The sequence below is a fragment of the Thermobia domestica genome, chromosome 11 (genome assembly GCF_964235325.1).
Source record: "Thermobia domestica chromosome 11, izTheDome1.hap1.1, whole genome shotgun sequence".
NCBI lineage: Eukaryota > Metazoa > Arthropoda > Insecta > Zygentoma > Lepismatidae > Thermobia > Thermobia domestica.
Genome location: NC_137464.1, coordinates 206,898,290 through 206,917,444, shown reverse-complemented (window position 1 = coordinate 206,917,444; position 19,155 = coordinate 206,898,290).

The following is a 19,155-nucleotide window of genomic DNA, read 5'->3' as shown; positions in this document are numbered from 1 at the left end:
ATTGGGTTGCGTGCCGCCTAACCTATATAATATGCTTGGCTAGCCAACGGCACATCCAAGACCTGTTGTATCAAGAAAAGGACTTAATATCTAAAGAAGATACTTATACAGTATTGAAACCATTGTATATCTGTAGTTTTTAGAGTTGTGTATTACCTTGTCAGGGAAATGTAAATTTATTTTAGGCAAACACCATGTGGAAAAGGTTGAGACATTTTAATGAAGACTATCTTCTGTTTTTTGTTAGAGTTTAGAGCCTATTTTCAACACTGACTTTATGTGAGACACATACCTAAAGTCTGAGATGGCTCTAAACTATCGTCATGCGTTTAACGCATTCACAACGGAAATCGAATCCGAAATTACGTACAGCAAGAAAGGGTAACTACTAGATCATTAGGCAGAAACCAAGATTATATTATGGCAGCATGTGTCTAGTCATGCATCTAGAATTTTTGTTCTCATTAAGCTTTTGACTACGCAATCAAATCAACGATATGTTTACCTGCACCCACTACCTTCGTCAGCTATCTTGGTCTCTTCCTTATATTTGTGCTGTTTCTTTTTAGTTTAGTGCCTCTTATCATCATCGAGACTAATTGAGACACGAACTTACGGTTCAAAATAAACTCCAAACCACTGTAATGTTTTCTCACAGAGCATCGAACCCGGAACCTCTTGCATCAAACATGAACAACATAGCCACTAGATCAACGGGGACGGCTGTCTCCTCCTTACAAATGTTCGTCTAGTTTACTAAGGATAACAAATAACATTATGACGTCAATGGTTACGGCACTGAAAAATACTGAATAAAAATAGAAATACACTTCAAATTTTAATATAAATGTCGTTCTCGTAGCCTCCTAAACTTAGGATGTAAAACGACTCACTGGATAGTTTTACGGCCTATTCAGCTATAAATACGGTTTGGTTAAATATACGTCGCATTTAATAGAAATGAGAAGATGTATTGGATATACACTTCCTTGGGTTAAAGGAATTTCGTTTATAAATGCATTCTTCCACTCACTCACTCACTCACACACACACACACACAAGAGCTCGCATCCCTCTTGGTGTTTAAGAGATGACATCCGTTTTATATCGATCGCTGGTCTTCTGAATTTTTGCTACTTATCACACAAGAAACCTACAATACGTACAATCATTATGTAGAAAGCCTATTCAGTAAGAGACCGGACTGGTCAAATATGTAAATAAGGTGAGAAACGCTCATTCGAACGGATCTAGATGCCATAGTTTGACTAACAAGGAAGCTACCCATCTCCTCGACGAGTATCGCATTGAAACTTGCACAAGTGGAAGGACATATTGAAAAATGGAAATATGCTTACTCTTTCGATTCGCAACATCCTCGTACAGGAAGTAGAATGATCATTTCCCCATAGCCCCTGAAAGTTATGTACTCTGGTCATACACGCCAGAATGTGATACACTGGAACCTGTTTTCTCACGAAGACAAATATTGCAAACTCAAGATGATAACAGTCAGTGGTGATTGGAATCTCTAGTACGTCATTGATTTGAATCGAAGTCAAATGGAACACGATACACGATCGTAAGTTCTAAACGAACACGTTTACATGATGGAGAAAACGGAAAAATAGCTATCTGTGATTATTACTGTTATTATTATTATTATTATTATTAGTAGTAGTAGTAGTAGTAGTAGTAGTAGTAGTAGTAGTAGTAGTAGTAGTAGTAGCAGTAGTAGAATGATTAGCATTTTTAATATGAGCAGTATGATAAGTAAAAATCATAATGAGGAGAAGAATACAAGAAATAATCTATATTGGTGGGCCCGTTAACTAACGAAGGACTTCGGCCCGTCTTGAGTGTCCTGTAGCACTGATATAAAGGTTTTCAAATCCACAAACAACCATATCCCAGCCGGAATTCGAAGTCGGGACCCTTGAGTCGCTGGTTTGACGCCTCAACTAACCCGAACATGAGGTCAGCAATAAGACGAAAATGACGACAAAGAAATAATAATAATAATAATAATAATAATAATAATAATAATAATAATAATAATAATAATAATAATAATAATAATAATAATAATAATAATAATAATAATAATCCTATACCAGTGGCTCTCAACCTAATTCCGATCGCGACCCCCATATTATCACTTCCTTTTGCCACCGACCCTCTTATAATTTCTGGCTTGTAATAAGTTTTATCCGATTTTTAATATACCTATTGCGGAGATCTCAATATATACATTTATTTCTAAAATAGTAGAATCCATTTGTTTGTATATAGCGGATACAGTAACTTCCCTAAAAGCGAATAGATTAAAACCAAATTTGGTCCTATAATTCACATTACAAATATCGAATCAGATCAGTCATACTGTTTCAAAATGGAGGCCGTTTGGAAATTTTAAAACTTTACAACTCCCTTAATTTTGGGTCTTGTGATAAAGAATAAAGTGCATTTGCATTTTTCTGGTATTTTAATATGCAGTTCTCTTTAGTTTCATATTATACCTCTTTCATTTAAATTGGTTTTTAACCAACTCTGCACCAATCGAAAATGTTTAGTAGACCATTTTTTTTTTTTTTTTGTTCTTGACAGTATGTATACAAATATGTGAGAATTGTCTATCAGAACAAAATTCAAAATAATGATTATTTAAAAATATTTCCTGCCATTAGATTCTAATTATATTTCTTTCGCTCATCTTCGCGACCCCCAGGTTGAGAAACCGTGTCCTATACTATTTCTTCTTCTTGCAGACCTCGTGTTCTTGTGGGTTGATGCGTCAACCCATCGACTCAACTGTACCGAACTCGAATCCTGGCTAGGGTATGTTTTCTTTGTGGATTCAAAAATCTTTATAGCAGTGCTAGAGGACACTCAAGACGGGCCGAAATCCTTGGTTACTTAACGGACCCAACAATACATTTGTCGTCTTCTTCTTCTCATTATTATTATTTTTACTCATCATACTGCCCATATTAATAATGCTAATCATACTACTACTACAACAACAGAAACTGCTACTACTACTACTACTATTAATAATAATAATAATAATAATAATAATAATAATAATAATAATAATAATAATAATAATAATAATAATAATAATAATAATAATAATAATAATAATCATTATTATCATCATAGAAAGCCATTTTTGTGTTCGGATAAAAGTGTTCGTTTGGAACTTAGGATCGGTGTATCGTATCGAGTTCCATTTGACATCGGTTCGCATCAATGACGTACTAGAAATCTTAATCACCACCGACTGTTATCATCTTGAGTTTGCGATATTTGTCTTCGTGAGAAAACAGACTCCAGTGTATCACATTCTAGCGTGTATGACCAGAGTGCATAACTTTCAGGCGCTATGGGGAAATGAGCATTCTACTTCCTGTACGAGGATGTTGCGAATCGTAAGAGTAAGCATATTTCCATTTTTCAATATGTTCTTCCACTTGTGCAAGTTTTAATGCGATACTCGTCGAGGAGATGGATAGCTTTCCTTGTAAGCAGTTGTGTTATGATACTGATGAACTTTCAAGATGGTGAAGAATTGTCTTTGTGTGCAATGTGTTTGTGTGATATTTTGCTACAAGATAGGAGAGACCTGCCCAGATATGTTTTAAATACTTAAAGACGAATAAGGAAAGATAACATCAGCAAAACCTAGTGCTTCGAATGCTTTAGACTTTGGAAATTATGCACATTGTCGACGGAGGAAGATCCCAAACCTAATTGACTTTCTATATCTATATCTATATCCAGTGGAAGAGCGTTCACCTCCGGTGCTTGGGGTCCCTGGTTCGATGCCAGCTCGGTACTTTGTAGTGAACAAACACCTTGCTCGTGGGTATACTCGGGGTTCTCACGTTTCCTCCCACTTTCTTCATTCCACCATTTCATTCATTTCTCACAATGACCGTCTCCTTTAGCCTAACCGGTATAAGCGTGGGACGTAAAACTCACAGATTTCATTTCATTTCATTTCTCTTCTCCCTCTATTCAACCGAAAGTTGAAGAAATCAACCACTTTCCTCGGTTTCAATATTAATCCCAATAGAATTAAAATTTTAACAGATTGGAAGAACAATTTTGTGCATAAAAAGTATCAAGATAATATATAAAACCGAAGTAGAAGAAAATGAAATGAAATAAAATGTTTTAGTTTATATTCTTGATTCTAAGGAAGACGGATAATTAAGGCAAGTAAATGCTGATGGAAGAATTGGTGGAATGAGAATTTGGGATGATACGGATGTACCCCGAGGAAACCTAGGGACATGATATTGTCCACCACAAACTTACTTGGCAGAATATCGAACCAGAGATCCCACACGCCAGAGATAAGCGCTGTACCATTGAGCCACACTGCTCCCCATCCCGAAGTGGTAGAATTTCACTTCAATTCCCGTTTTAATATCAATAGATAAATAAACCAAACTCCTTTAAGTGTGTACACGAGACACTGCTACTTTTTTGCAAGAAATTTCTCTAAAACACCCTCAGATGAATTCTTTCGCTCCTCATCCAACTTAGAATACGCTGCTGAAGTCGTCTGCTGTGAATTTTACTGGGTGCAGCCATATTGGTTACAAACAATGTGTTGCTAAGGTGGTTGTCAAGGCAGTTTCAATGGCGTTGTATGTGGCAGCTGTGAGTCTTGTGAAAGACGAACTTAAAATTATATATATATAAAAAGATACATGTTCACGAATAGCAGTGAATATATTTACTTTATACGTAGAGGAAGGCTATATTTATCATAATATGAAATAAAATTACTCTACATTTTAATTCCTTCAATCGCCAATAACTTGCTGGACAACAAGTGAGTGAGAATCAGAACCATGTACATGAGCGCCTCTTAATAATAATTTTAGATTGAGTAGTTTAATTAAAATTATTGAAAATGGTTATGCTATATACTTCTGTCATATTGTTTGTTTAGCTTCAGTGAAAATGTTTAATATGGAAGGAACTTGTTTATAAAATTAGTGATCAGATATTCGGAACAAAGAAGTACAGCGCTAGAATAACCAATGCATTTTAAAGCATACAATTACGAATACATAATCTCAGAAACTTAGCATCTTCGTGGAAATAATTTGCTAATTTATTCTTCATTCTTTTGTTAGCGGGTGTCCATTCTTTGCTTGGCACTGGTAAAGTTGAAATGCGTCACCAGAAATAATTAAATAATTTAAAATGTATAACTCTGTAACTATCCTATATAATGTCCTAATGTTATCTGAATTATTTTCTTTGTGTCTAACACAAACGACGTACAGATTTGTAACATGCCAGCATATACATATATTAAAATTCATAAGGAGAACACGTACCAATTTATGCTGGGTGGTCACTTCACGTATCACTATATTTATGTTGATTAAGGGCAGCTTGAAGCTCGAGCGCATGTAAGGATGCATGTGTAAGGAGCGGCGGATCAGTGAAGTTGGGTATGCGTGAAAGAAAGACAGGTACGGAAAGCGTACACTAGCCAGGGCTAGTAGTCACTAAAGGGAATTTGCATTTCAATTTCTTAGTAACCATGGCACCTTTTTAACGCTGTTTCTATGTTCTCCCTCTACATAAATAATTTTCTCCCTCTACAAAATTTCCTCCCTCTACAGTATTTTCGTAGATTAGACAAATTTTACACAAAAATTTACAAATAATGATTCCGTATTTTTCATGCGTACTTAGCGTAGAACGATAGGATGGAGCAATTATATTTTATGTCAAACGGGATGAGACAAATTAACAAATTCAGTTTAAAGTATACTATATTGCCTGTACTATACTCTTACCAAACTTCATATGCGGTAAGGTACGGTTAGTTTAGGTTGTGATTACTTAAATGCGGTTGTCCTACATATGTATATGTGTAATGCCAATTTACCAATTTTAAAATCATCCATTGCCTGCAAATCTCAATTGTATCAAGAGTTTCAAATTTGTACACGTATATGTAACCACAAAGGTAAAATTGTTATCGAACTTACGCTGGTGAGGATCGGAACGAGCGGAGGCAGGCGAGTTTCACACTCCATGCTGGGGCAGGCACTGTTCGAAGATTATAGTATGCCTTTAAGCGTGTGATTCAATTATCAGTTTACTAAGAAACGATTTTTCAGTGTTCTGAGTATTAATATATATTAAACAGCGAAATTAGCCTAAACATGTCACAAACAAACAAACAAACAACAACAACAACAACAACAAAAAGATAGAGCAAGGGAGCTTTGAAAAAATATGTGTATTTTAATTTTTCTGGCAGAATATGCAAGAAGAGAAAGTGTTCTTCAAAAAGATTGAGATATATCTGTTCGCCCAATAAGTAATTAATCACTATATCACTTGTTGTACAGTGTGGCTTTGTTTTTGTTTCTCTTTAATATGTTATATAGTACAATATTTCTAATTTCATTCTTGGGAAAACAAAACAAAACAAAAAAAAAACATTGCATGTACCTCTTAAACTGTTATGGTTATATACGAAAACGAAACAAATCATTTTCATAGGCGAGTACCATGTAAACTTCTTCATATAACCCGCTCGAAGCTAGTTTGTTTGTAACCAGCTAGCTGAACAGGAAGCGGAAATGACGTTTACTTCACCAGCGTATAATGATTGAATTTGACCTGCTTAGTACGAATGTGAAATATTTTCCTGTTATTATTGGAGACGGATTTTTGTCAATTTTACCAGAAAACCTCTAACTGTTATTTAAATACAAATAAATGTTACAAACCTGTTAAACAATTTGAGCCATAAGAAACTAAAGAGTAACGGAGAGTCTATTACCAAGTATGTCGTAAATGCACTGTGTAGTTATAATATATATATTTTTTTAAATAGTGTACTATGAAAACTGGATCAAAAACTGAATAATTAATGGAGGCCTTAGTTTAATTTTCCGTATTACACTCAGGAGGTTGAAGGAGACTAATAATTAATACAAGTGAAGAATGACGAAGTAGTGGGATAAAGGTAGTGTATATGATATGAAAGAGTCCCCCCATCCGAAAGAAAGAAAAAAAAACACTTTGTGTTGTTCATCACAAAAGCTTATACGGGGTTAAATTAAGCCAATAATCCTTTGTATTTGCGGGAAGTGCTATAACATGAGTTATCGCATATTATTTATAGAATTATTATTCTGCCACATTATAAATGAAGTCTTAGACCAATTAGAAATCAAAATTATAGTTGAACAATCTTTATACTGGATTAAACAAATAACAAAATATGTACGTACAAGTTGTTGGCAGGTAGTGTCACGGAGGGTTATACATGATGTGTAGCTTGAGAGTTATTAGTCCGTGGTTGTCAATTTGTAACAGTTGTTGTTACGATAAACAAGATGGATTGAAGATATACCGGTAGAATATATGTCGTAAGGATAAATATTACAATGAAGATATAAGTATATGAATTGAAAAGATTCAATAGATATATATTGCTAAAAGGATTTAAGAACAAGGATACGATTAACAGGTAGAATAAAGAGTTCTGGTTATATATAGGAGTGAATACATGAGTTTAATTACTGGTGAAATACGATTCCAGATACTTTAGATAAGGATAGTTGAAAGCTAGTAACATTAGCCAAATCCCCTCTTCAAGAAAGTAACGTCTATTTATTTATATATATATATATATATATATATATATATATATATATATATATATATATATATATATATATATATATATATATATTTACAAAAGTTAACACAAATAGCTAACTTTCTATTAACTATAACTTGTGTTATAGTTTTGACACTTTATAACAAAACACCGAAAATTTAACACAAGTTTTATTGACGGTTTCAATTTAATTTCGTGTGGCTACGCTCTATAGGCTGAAGAAAACGACAAGCTCAAGGAAATACTTCTAGAGAAGGGAAGGAAGATAGCAGATGGTGATACAACAATTGCCAGGGAGAATACTGTGTTATTCACAAGTTTATATAGGATGAAATCAAACCAAAGGTCCTCTGCACTAGACGTAGCTGGTTTAACTATCAGTCATCACTAGAGACCGGATGTTTAGGCACTAAAACCCTGGAAAATAGGCAGGCAAATAAGCACTAAAAATTTAAAAAATAGGCAGTAAAATAGGCACTAAAATGTAACTCGAAATAATGAAGATAAATACTCAATACCATTAAAAATAGATTCAAGTCATAGATAAGGTTCAAAGAATATAGAAACATACTTGTTTGTTAATATCTTCTTTTATTGTATATATAAAAACGAAGCTTGTTATGCATTTCATACATACTGGTTGAACCTGAAAGATGTGCACATACTTTGGGAGCTGATTCATGACATCAAAAGAAGACAAGAAGACCTGTTGCATGTTGTCGTATACGAGTGACAGGGGGGCCAACTTGGAGTCCAAAATGAAATCCTGACTATTGGAACGAGACATAAAGGTGTTCACATACTTCGGGAGGTGATTCGTGACATCCAAGATGACTTTTTGTCTTATTTTCATGTCACGAATCAGCTCTCAAAGTATGTGCACATCTTTCGGTTCCGTTCCAATTGTCAGGATTCAATTTTCAATACCAAATTGGCAGTCCGTCAGTCATACAAGACACGGAATTCGACAAAATGCAAGAAAACATTTTGTCTTCTTTTGATATTACTAATCACCTCCCGATGTATGCGCACATTGAAGTTCACCATGTATATATCGTAACGTACCACGTGCTTGTGTTTACAAACACTTAATATGTGTGTATTATTTGTTATATAAATTATATATTTTCCCAATGAAGGCTTATTTTGAAGAAAATGCATAGAATAGGCAATATTAGGCACTAAAGCAATTATTTAGGCACTAAAGGTCAAAATAGGCAAAATAGGCAAAATAAAATTGGCTTAAATCGAAAGTATAAACCCCCATATAAACTTTAAAACGTTATTTTTGATCATATCTTTAATAATAAAGAATAGGCATTTTGCCTAACATCCGGTCTCTAGTCATCACATACCATATATACAATTAAAATCCTTATACATTCTGAGTCAAATCTTGAACCAGCTATGATATAAAACGAAAATCTAATGATACACTGTGCATACTACCTTCTGCACTAATATATATAGAACTGTGAACAAAGCGATAATTATACAAAATATTCATGAGAAACATGTATCACGATTTCCGCAATTTATGACATAGTGCAGAAACACAAGTATTTTTTTATTAGCATATTAGCGTCAATTACCCGGTTCGCTGGGTTAAAAATGAAAAAAATTAGTAATACATTCCACGTTCCGTTTGTTACACTGAAAAAATATGTAATTAAATTGTCAAAAATCAATGTAAAGTCATTTACCCTTCACTTTGAAGTTGGTAAACATTTCCTTAGGTTAAATTACAAAATTTGCTGTTTGTTTGAAAAATTTAGAATAAATTTATAAGAAAATATGATATGTTATTGATAAAAATGTAATTATACACAATTTCATATTAGCACTTCTACTTTATAGGTGTAAATTGATTTACATAGAGGTTTGGCAACAGATTGCCACCGTTTTTTGTAAACTTACCTATGCAATTTTTTACAGTGTAGTTATGTTTTACTATTACTGAAGCGCTCATTGATATCTGTCATTTTGATCATTATATATATATATATATATATATATATATATATATATATATATATATATATATATATATATATATATATATATATATATATATATATAAACTTTCGTCTCCAAAGTTCCGGGGCTGAACCTGGTGTCACTGTTCATCTAATTTACTCCTCAAACTATGGATTCGACACTAATATCGGTCATTTTCGATCATTTCTAAATGTGTCTTCCCTCTCCTAAGGGCACCGTCAAAATGATATGACAAAAACCATCCTAGGTCTGAATCTCATCTATTGATCTAAAAAATTTGTTCGAAATCGGCCGGGTAGTTCGTGAATTATAAGTCACAAAGATAGTTATTTTCATCTATGTTCAAAATTTGACCGAGATATTTCGGGGGTTCAAGAGTTATTAAGTTTTATTTATTTTTATATATCTTCCCCTTCCCTTTCCCTAAGTTACACCATCAAAGTGAATAGATGAAAACCATTCCTGGCCCGAACCTCATCTATGTTGAAAATTTGATAAAGATAAGTCGGGTGATTCAAGAGTATAAGAGTCAGAAACATAATCACTTTCAATTTTATACTATAGATAATAATTAGTGCTTTGGTCAGCTAATTACTATTATTGATTCTCAGAAACCTAATATTTAGCCTTCGGAAAGGTGAAATATTGCCAAAGAGAAATTTATTGAAGAGAACTGTAAACTTAGTTTGCTCGAAGTAAACTTATTTTGTTCAGTATTCCTAATTGAAAATGTGTATTAATTAGTGAAAGAAATGCTTTTCCGCGAATTCATTTAGTTAATTGAAAAAGCTTCACATTATTGAACACAGAACACAAATATGAATAACTCTTTTTAAAAAAAAAAAAAAAAGAAGAAGAAGAAGAAGAAGAAGTAATTATTTTACATCTTTAATAATTAGCGTGTTAGCATTTCATGTTAACTATGTGTATACAATTTGATTAAATGGTCGCTAAATATACATATCTCTGCTACATTTATACGTATAAAAAGCAAAATATTTATTTTCGTATATTAGGAAGAGTAAACAACAAACACATAAAACATACTATTACCTGACCAGCGAAGGAGTGCGGGCGGCCGATTTTGGAACTAAAATGCAAGCAGCAGTGTTTCTAACCGGATTACTTGTAATCAATCTATCACAGTTCTTTTTGTCCTGTTCGTAATAAACAACTTCACGCTTATGCTCAAGTCAGGGGCAGATCCAGGGGGCGGGGTGATCGGGACGATTGCCCCCAGAATAGGGTATTTTTTATTTTAAAAATAAAACCTAAGAATTTTCACCTTTGTATTATAAATGTAAAATAAAACCTAAAATAGGTAGGCTTTTTTTTTACGTTGCAGAAGTCAAACAAAGCATTAAATTGCAAGAAATTACTTACATTGGCGTTCTTGCTTAAAAAAAAAAAAAAAAAAAAGTCCACCTTCGAAATCGCAGGTGGCCATTTCTTTCTAGAAATTGCAAACAATAGCTACTTCTTCTTTTCTAAAGTTGTTTTACTTTTATTTGCAATACACACTTACCTTGATTTGACTTCGAACGACCCCCCCCCCAAACATTCAGTCTGGATCCGCCCCTGGCTCAAGTTAAGACAATCAGTTTCAAAAGTTATTGAAGTTACTTGCAGAACATCTTAAGTAACAAGCAAAAAAAAAAAAAAAAAAACTACTACAACAAGAATACACCCTCCATATTAACTTGCGAACAAGCTAGCGAGCAGTGTTTTACAGGTTGCTCCTGTTTTATAATGGCATCGAATAAAACGTAATCAATTTTTATACAATCTGCTTAATACACGGTAGAAGCTCACTGAATTGTCAATTGTGCTATGTTGTTCTTAAATTGGTAATTTCCATTCATATATCACTATTCACAATACATCTGCATTACTGCAAGAATGGTTTACTACAACCACATAACTTACGGCGTTCTTTATAAAACGGGAAGAGATTAAGCTATGCGTAACATTCAAACTGCAACTTTTAAAAGCCGTTGGATACACTACAGAGTGAAACTCTCCGCTCCCCTGTCCCTCCGGGCTTGTCATGAAACTGATGTAAACACAACAGCAGCGCCATCCTTCCAAAACCGCACTGCTATCCTGGTCAGGATATATAACCTGACCAGGATAGCTGTGCGGTTTTAGGAGGATGGCGCTGCTGTTGTGTTTACATCAGTTTCTTGGCAAGTGCGGAGGGACAGGGGAGTCGAGAGTTTCACTTTGCAGTGTATCCAACGGTTTTTTAAAGTTGAAGTTTAGATGTTGTGCATAATCTAATCTCTTTACACTTAATAAAAAACGCCGTAACTTATGTATGTATTGTAGTGAAACATCCCTGAAGTAATGCAGATGTATTGTGAATAGTGATTTATGAATGGAAATTACCAATTTAAGAACAACATAGCACAGTTGACAATTCAGTGAGCTTCTACCGTGTATTAAGCAGATTGTATAAAAATTGATTACGTTTTATTCGATTTCATTATAAAACAGTAGCAGCCTGTAAAACGCAGGAATGACAATGTCAGTGACTAAAAGATTAATTTTGGGTTGATAGCTTAGAGTTTTGCGCAATATCTTGTAAGTTTAAATCAAGTTAAGGTTAAGGCTCATGATGCTGCTGTTTAAGTGTATGTTTATCGATTGACAAATCAATTATTTTTACGAGTTTTAGCCAGGGAGGAATCTCGAAACGTTTCCTCTCGAGAACTGTGAAAGTCCTTTCCGCTGGTCTATTGGCCAGCGCATGTACTTTTATTCAGTGGTGTAGGGAAGGGGGTCAGAGGGGCCGGGCCAACCCCCAAAGAGGTCCGATAATGTACTTTGGTACTTTGATGTTTGTAATTTTTTATATATTTTTATGTTTGTATATTTTTTGTTTGTAATTTTTCTATATGTACCTATAACAGTACTTGCCCCCCCCCCAAACACACATCCTGGCTACGCTACTGCTTTTATTGTATGTGGTTCTGGGTTTGATTCCCATTGAGAGAACAAAATTTAATTTTACAATCCTTCACTTTCATTAATCATCTGTCTCCTCTAGCATAAACAACATAATCATGGGACGTTAAAATAAAGAAATTTCATTTTTTTGTTCGAGAAATGTGAACCCTTTGGGGGAAAAGGAGGTGAAGAAATTTTTCCTTCATTTTTTAAAGATTTATGGGATTGGATAGCTTGCCTTTAGGGATTGATTTGTACAATTTGGTTCAGTGTACCCTTCTTTCAAGATCATTATAGAAATCAAGCCCTTTGGTAGAGTTCGAATAAAAGTATTGATAAAACATCAGCGTATGAGTAGTGTAAGAGTAAGTATCATTGCTTCAGCACACAATAAATTTTATTTATGAGGAAAGAAATTACCTCTGGACTAACTCTGAATTTCTCTAAGGTTTTAGCTATCAGGTCACAAAGAATTAAATCTACTAACTATTTTCACACACAATATAATTTTGAAACTTGGGAGCCTAGTGTTATATTTGTGTCTGTAGTATATAATAATGCTGATACGTTATTCTGTTGAACATCTTAAAGGTATTTGTCGATTGACTTCAGAGGACTGAGTTTAGCCCGTAAACACAAGTTGCCTACAGTTCAAACATATCAGATGTACGGTCTTGTTTAATAAAACCTGCTCCTCCCTGTCCTCTATCTGAAAAGTCCTATATTGTTATTCACATATGAAATTCAAAGGCAAAGTCAATCGTCTTTATTCAGTTGTATTTTTATTTCAAGTGTAAGTATTAAAATGCGCTACGCATGGTTGCAAGAGGTTGGGTGGCTTTTTTAAAATACTGAACTGACATATCTAACATTAGCACTCATCTTCTTTATAAATTAATGTAAGAAACGGCCGATTGATTTCCAGCCAATTACTTCATCACCGGTATCTTTGAGCAATGAGATAACAGTGGAAGACAAACTTCGTTCTTTTCAAACTTGATACTTTGAAAAACTTATGAAAATGGTTTTGTTATTCAAATACATATTCGCTCTAATCAATTTCAGAAGTAACATTAATCTTAGAATAACGTAATGGCTGTAAGAGTTACCCTGAAAATGTATTTTGTATGTTTTCTTTTTTTTACGTAATTCAGAGATTTTGTCTGAATTTTACTGGAATTATAAGGAACCTTCAATTATCAGGCACCCCATTTTAATCGCTCCCCCTCCGCCGTCAATGCAACGCTTCTAACCGTCTCCCCAGGGGTCCTTGGTCCACCCCTGATTGAGATGGTACATAAAAATAACTTTGTCTAATCTCTGTCATTATTTAGCATGGTTTAGTATTTTTTTTTTTTAAAAAAAAACGATATTTGTGCCACATTTTGAAAACTTTATTTGACAGTTTTCAAAATGTGGCAGAAATATATTTTTTTTTTAAATTACTAAACCATGCTAAATAATGACAGAGATTAGACAAAGTTATTTTTATGTACCATGTCAATCAGGGGGTGGATCCAGGACCCCTGGGGAGACGGTTAGGAGGGTGGCGGTGAAAGATTATCAGTTCTCTCTCTCATCTAATTTTTTAAGTACATCCGAATATGATGTCAATGCAAAAGAATTTTCTTACTCAAGACCCCGATCGCTCCGCCCCTGACTTGAGCATATGCGTGAAGTGGTTTATTGCGAACAAGACTGAAAGAACTGAGATAGATTGATTACAGAACTGTGATAGATTGATTACAAGTAGTCCGATTAGAAACACTGCTGCTTGCATTTTAGTTCCAAAACCGGCCGCCCGCACTCGTTCGCTGGTTGTGTTATACTATCATTAATTACAAAATATTTGGAACGAAATTTTGCTGACAAGGAGATATTTATGCCAGTTTTGTAAGAAAAATACCAAAGGGTTAATTAAGTTTGATGTATGATGATGGAAGTTCTCATTTCGTTTCGAAAATTGAAGTAATTATCGTAAGTAGTCTGTAGTCGCTTGCAATTCATCTTCCAAAATTGAAAAGCTTCCAGACACTGTAGTTGTCTACTATTTTCTTTGTTTTCACATAATACTTACTCTCTTTACATAATACTTCTTTCTTTTTTCATTTTTCACTTTTCGGGGGCCGCGATGGCTCAGTGGTAGAACGTTAACCTCTGGTGTTTGGGGTCCTGGGTTTGATCCCAGCCCCACCAAGTGAACTTTGTGGTGGACAAACACCGTGTGCGTGGGTTTTCTCTGGGTTCTCCCGTTTCCTCCCACTTTCTTCATTCTACCATTTCATTCATTACTCATTATTACCGTCTCCTTTAGCTTAACTGGCATAACTGTGGGACGTAAAACTCAAAGATTTCATTTCATTTTTTTCAATATCATCTCACCTTTATTGGACCTTGAATAAAGTGTTGAGAAAAATAAAGACTTATAAAATACTTAGTATGGAGTATTGTACTGCATAGGGCAGAAACATGGACATTACTCAAAAGTGATCAAAAACGACTATAAGCTTTCGAAATGTGGGTATGGAGATGAATGAAAAGAATTAGCGGGAGCGGGAAACGAATGAGAGCGTGTTGGGAATGGTGGTGGAGGAAAGAAAAAAATTAGGTATTATTGAGAAAGGGGAAGATAAATTGGTTGAAACATTGCCTAAGAAGGAACTGTATCTTGAGGGACGTGCTACAGGATATGGTAGCAGAAAAGAGAAAGAGTAGGCAAAGGAGGTATGAATTGATGGACGATATTAAAACAGAAAAATCGTAAAATCGTACGTGAAGACAAATAGGTTAGTTGAAGACCGTGGAGCATGGAGGCTTCTAAGCGGGCAAGTGACCTGCCAATAGTGGGAGAATATCTAATATGATGATGTGATGATTTCGTCACATCCTTAGAATAAAATCTATGAATGAAGATTTCCTAAAACAAATTCATCTTTTATTTTTAAAATTACATAATGGTCCTGTTTTTAAGTCTGACGCCCTACAATTATGCTCCGAGGCTAAGTGAAACGATAATAAGTAAAATAATGAAATACGAAAATTTGAGGAAATGGAAAGCGGGACAGAAGCATGTAAACGGAATTTGTCTACCATGACATTCACTTGCAGAGATTTGAAATCGAATCAGAGACCCCTACGCACCAAAGATATATAGCAGAGCGCGTGGGAAATTTAAGAGCGAAATGGGAAATTCTGACATTCCACATATGATTTCATAAAGTTCCAGATTGGCATCACTACTTCGAAATCATGTTAAGCTGCATAAATTGCATTAATGCTGCATAAAATCACCATTAAATTAATTTTATAATAGACATTAATTTGTTCGGATTGGCACGATTTAAAATAATTTTATAGATAATAGTAATTCATTATTTTCTGCTTTTACGCGATTTATTACGTTTTATCATTATCTGCTTTTTAACGTTTTTTTTAATATTTTCTGATTTTTATTGTCTTTGTTTGAAACAGATTCACAGTTTTTTTTAAAAAATATTTATTTTTCGAAATATATGCTTCGTTTACAAAAGGAATCCCAAAATATCAGATTTTTTTATCCAGACACATCGGAGATATTGGGCAGTGAAATATGCTAAATTGGCATAATTCCCCAACTTTAAGATTTTTCTTCAGGCCTTTGGGAGCAGCTACAGGTCTGTAAATTTTAGTATATTAACTTATGACCCCGGACTACATGCACACACAAATTCAGACCTCTACATTCTTTGTTTCCTCTTCCCAAACACGTTTTCAATGTCCAAAAATGTTGCTACTGCAGACCGTGATTTCAGCCCCTTCAAATGTTTTTTAGGCAAAAATGTTAAGAGATCAAAGTTTTAGCTCTGCACAAGTTGGAGACGTCCAGCAATTTTCAATTTGTTAGTACAAATACATGTTGAGATATTCAAAACAACGTAAATGCCTAAAATAAAAAAAAAAAAAACGCAAAATGGCGCCAGCCCCTGTGTCGCCATGGGATGTAAAAAATAATTAATTGTGGTTTTGAAATACCCTGATATAGGATAAACATTCATGAAAAAATTAGATTTTTTGAAAAGGTCTAGCGGCATTTTTTTTTTCTCCATCACTTTGCACGGATTCAACTTAATATGTTTCTAAATACTGAAGTTACGTAGCACCACGTTTTAATTAAACTCTTAATACAACTGTAAAAACCACTCTGCATGGGTTCCATTGTGCCTATACAGAACTATTTATTCGTCTTAATTTGTAAAATGAACAATGTTGTTCATATAAGGATATAAAAATGAAAAATGCAAGATACTGTTTACATTGAAACGCATTTATTAAGAAAAACTGATTTGAAGTAAACAGATAAATAACGAACACATAACTACCGCCACGCTTTGTCTGGTGTTAGTACGAACTCTTATCATCAGTTGCCTGTTTATTCCAACAATTGGATGTGTACTACAGGCCCGTATCCACGGGGGTCTAGGAGGACCGGCCCCTAAATTTTTGCTGCCTTCTCTAAAATTTTCAAAGTAGGCTTGCAAGTGAACTATTATGGTTGAACTATGGTGATGAACTATACTATGGTTGGATCGCCCCCCTAACTTCTACCGCCTCCGCTACACTTTTGGGCTGGCTAGCGACCTGGAGTGCTATTCAATCGTTTCGTATATATAGTTAAGGTTTTTATGAGAATACGTTTCATGCGATCGTGCTGCTTTCACTCGCGTGAATTATTATAGGTATTAGCGTAAAGTACGAGTAAGTACTATAAAATGCGGAAGGGGAACTGTGAACTAAGTGTCGAATCACGGCTCATGCCACTATTTTCAGAGAAGAGAGCCATTACGTTCGAAAAATCTTTTAATGCTTGCATATATCAGTCGAGACAATGCATCGGATGTTTAAAAACAGCCACAAACTGGTATAAATATTGCATGGAAACAAACCAGTCTTCCAGAAATAACTTCTTGTAAGGACAAATTCATTAGAACTACATGCAATTGGAATAGACGTTTAACCGTATCGAAAGTAGCAACAGAACTACGGAACAGCTATTCCCAATCGGTATCAGATAGTACAGTGCAGATTTATGATTTTTGGGATTCAGTTGCAGCAAAGAAGCCACTCAATCAAGCAAGAAAATTTGGAAAACGGTACTATTGCGCCATAATATAAATACTGGACCGATGAACAATAAATACTCTGCACCAACGAATCTAAATTTCAAATTGGTTACCAACTCTGTATGTTTACATGTCGTCCCTCCGAAAAGGGTTTTCACTCAATATGTAAAACCTATAGTAAAACACAAAATAGGTAGTCACTGTGAAGGAATGTTTTACAGTAATCAAGTTAATAACTTAGTTAAAATCAAAAGAATAATGGAGAAAATTGTGTATCACAATATTAAAGTGAAGCATGCAATTTCATTAGGATCGCGGATTTAGGGCCACAACTTTGTACTACAACAAGATAACGATCCAAAACATTTTTCCAAGTTATGAAGTAATTATCTGCAAAACAAAGAGGAGGCTTACATCATCACAAAATTGGAATAGCCGCCGCAATTATCAGGATTTGTCACTCATCGAGCTCTTGCAGGGTGATCTCCACATGACAGTTTGTGAACGCATGCCAAGGAATGCTGAAGTTCTATGGCAGGTTCCTCAAAGCTGTTGTAGGCGCATGACTTCGCAAATGTAGGATAAATTGGTCAAACAAAGGCTTGGAATTTATAAAGATCTTATCAAAGCTAAGGATTGTCACTTCGTGTGAACGCCGTAGTCCGATAAGAAGCAAAATCTTCCGTAGATACATGTTTTGAGCACTCGAAATCGCCGTCTCAATATTTCAATATCGTACAGCATGAATTTCTGCATGAAGTAATTTTTTTTTTTTTTTTTTTTTTTTTGTGGCTGAAGGCAACATTGTACCCAGAAATTTCATTTGTTGGTGAGAGTCTGACCTTTCCCGTTAAACCTTAATGTGAAACTTGTTAATTTATTATCTGAAGTTTCATTTTTTTCCGTTCCTACTTAATTTTCTAAGCCTGGATTCATGGAACTTCTAACTTTTAGCTACGTCTCTGGCTAAAGATGATGTATTTTTCTACGTTCCTTCAAGAATGTTAGTTTAAATGCTCAGTTTTGCGAATGTTACGCTGATATCTCGTATATAGCCCTTGCGTTTAACGGGTACGTTCAACTCTGTAAATAAATGAAATTTTCTCTAATCTTGTTATTTCTTCCATCAGAAACTCAAAATACAGTCATTTGAAAGCTAAGCTCTCCCTGCTGGTATAGTGGGTAGTGCGTGTCTTTAGTGCTTGTGGTCCCGGTTTCAATTTCCGGTGGGGGATATATAACAAAATAATTTCACGCTCATTCTCTTTCATTAATGATCCGTCTCTTTTAACATGTAGTCACAGCCATGGGACGTTAAACTAAAAGTATTTGTTCCAATTTCAGTACAACCCTTTCTGTATCATCTTCGGATTTCTGAGTGTTTGTTACAAGTAAACTGTTGTGTTTGGCTCAGTGAAATGTGAGTTGGACTAAATA